The sequence below is a fragment of the Anneissia japonica genome, unplaced genomic scaffold (assembly GCF_011630105.1).
Source record: "Anneissia japonica isolate Jap-2015-1 unplaced genomic scaffold, ASM1163010v1 scaffold1813_len188347_cov109, whole genome shotgun sequence".
NCBI lineage: Eukaryota > Metazoa > Echinodermata > Crinoidea > Comatulida > Comatulidae > Anneissia > Anneissia japonica.
In genome coordinates, this window is record NW_022711452.1 from 115,846 (window position 1) to 118,484 (window position 2,639).

The following is a 2,639-nucleotide window of genomic DNA, read 5'->3' on the forward strand; positions in this document are numbered from 1 at the left end:
AAATTGAATGACTTAAAATGAATGAATGAAGGATTGAATGAATAAATAAAATCGAATGAATAAATGAAAATGAATGAATGAATAAATGAATGAATGCATGAATAAATGAATGGATGAATGAATAAGTGGTTGAGTGGGTGAATGAATGAATGAATAAATGAATGAATGAATAAATGAAATAATGAATAAATGAATGAGAGTGAGAGAATGAGCGAGTGAAAATGAGAGAGAATGACTGAGGAGAAGGATTTATGGATGGATGGATGGATGGATGGATGAAATGAATAGACATAGATGGAAAAATATTGGTTTTCAATAAGTTGCAAATATTTTAGACAATCAACATCACTAAATTGATGAACATCTCAATTTAAAGTGGATAGGCCTAGCATAGGCATAGTTAGGTTGAACCTCTAGAATGAAATCGAGTCTGGGCTTCGCCTAGGCTAGAAAGGTTTATGCCTACATAGGCCTATATAGTAGGCCTTAAGCCTATAGGAGGCTAGTAGTAAGGAAATAGTGAATTCAAATAGGCCTGCACTAAGGTAATAGAACGCCAAAGAGGTACTATTAGGAGGACCCACTATGACACTCAAAGTAGGGAGCCTCTCTACAATTCTAAATACCTAGGCCCTTCGCCGGCGCGCCCCTAAGGAAGGTTGCCAAAGTGCGAACCAGCGAGTCAGCGAGTCACTTAGCGAGGCATGCAATTCATGCGAGCCATTAATGTAATTCTTGCGGGACGTGTACCAACAGTGCCAGTCATGCAAGGCACACAAAATTCTACGCGTATAAACACTTGTGCAATTTATAAAACAATTACAATGATAGTAATAACTACTTTTAACATATTTTTTTTTACTATGACTATGTAATAGGCTATGTAATATTCATTTCACTCACACTTCCCATTCGCCACATGCATGGAGGAAGGACCTTCACAAAATAAACATAACTAGCAAAGACAATTAAAAAACATGAAACCAAACACAATAAAAAGATTAAACGTTATAATTTAAAATGCATAAAAGACTAATAATAATTAATTTAGGGGCTAACATCCTGTGATCCATAATGTTTTAAATAACAATTAATAATTCAAGTATTTCTTTAAATAAATGCCCTGCTTATATATTTTATATAAATTTGTCTTAATTATCTGACTTTAAATGCCAAATAATATAAAAACAAAGGTATTGATTAGCAATCAAATTTATAACAATCAATGCATTCAGGGTTTGGCAAAATAATGGGAGAGGATGATCTATGTGTGGCACATTTTTAGGGAGTCTGTACAGTAGTTCGGTGGTCAGGGCCGCCAAGAGAGGAAACTGTAACAGGGGCAAGGGTGGGTGTGGACCCTCAGTTACGAGCCCGACGAGTGAGAAAGATTGCGCCGAGGTGCACAATTTTTTTTATGCGACTCTGTCAATCTGGAAGGGTCCATTATTAGGGGACCCTTGCATTATTATGAACCCATAATAGTAAATAATATTTTTTAAAAAAATATGGGAAAAAATGCTACCTGCCATTTCTATGGGCCCCTGGTAAGCTTCGGCCCCGGGAATCTTTCCCCTGCCCACCCAAAAAAGTATAGAATAACCCATAATATTTTAGTATTCTATTCATCCATTATTTATTTTTTTATAAGTCTAAGAACAATAACATCAATTGTTATCGAACGTAATTTAAGATGCACGCGGAATCTGTCTTTCAGAATTCAAAACGCCCTCTTCGTCGGTCGCCGTCTCCTGTTCCTGTTGGTTTCGAGGTTGGCGAGGCCTCGTTACGACTGTATATGTTAGACTCAGCCAGGAATATGATCGGGCCGGGTTGATTTAAGTCACTTTTTTGAAGGAAATGGTTTGATTTTAGTATTAGGCCACTCGATGAGAAATGGTCATTTGAACATCATAAGTTGATTGAAATATTGTCATTGTCACTTTTACGGATCACGAGGGCAGATGGCTTGCCTAAATCGCATGCCTCGCAGTTTGTCAATACCTGGTCGGGTTTTAGTGTTAAGCCTCGTCTGCTCGCCTTCAAAAGACATGCGAAGAGCTTTTGTGCCGCATCCATATTTTGTTATATTATTAATGTAATGTATTATATATTAATGTACTTAACCAACAAGAGGCAAAACCTGCATACCGTCAACGTCGTATTCCTCCTCCTGCATGAACACTATAGGCAATCACAATGCTTCAATTATACCATTGCTACAGCGGTGGAATATTCCCCTATAAATTACAAAATTAATTAAATGTTTATGTATAACAAATAAATAAATACAATAGTACGTGTTAATAAAAATAATTACAGATAAAAAAAATATATAAAAAAAATGTATGGCTTGCGCATGACTCGCATAACTGCGCTGGCTCGCAATGTGTCACGACCCGCCCCTAAGCAAGAGGCCCGGCTTCCTCCCACACCAGGCGTGGCGCCTGGATTTTCCCGACGGAGGGGAGAGGGGAACGAAAGCAATGTGGGCGTGGTCGAGCTTCGATTAAAAGTTTTCGAAAATGGTCCAGGGTGGAGGGGTGGCGAAGCTTAATCGAGTTTAGAGTCTACTAATATGTAGAAAATACATATAATCTCTTTTCTCCCCGACGAATTGTGCTTTTTCTCACACATCT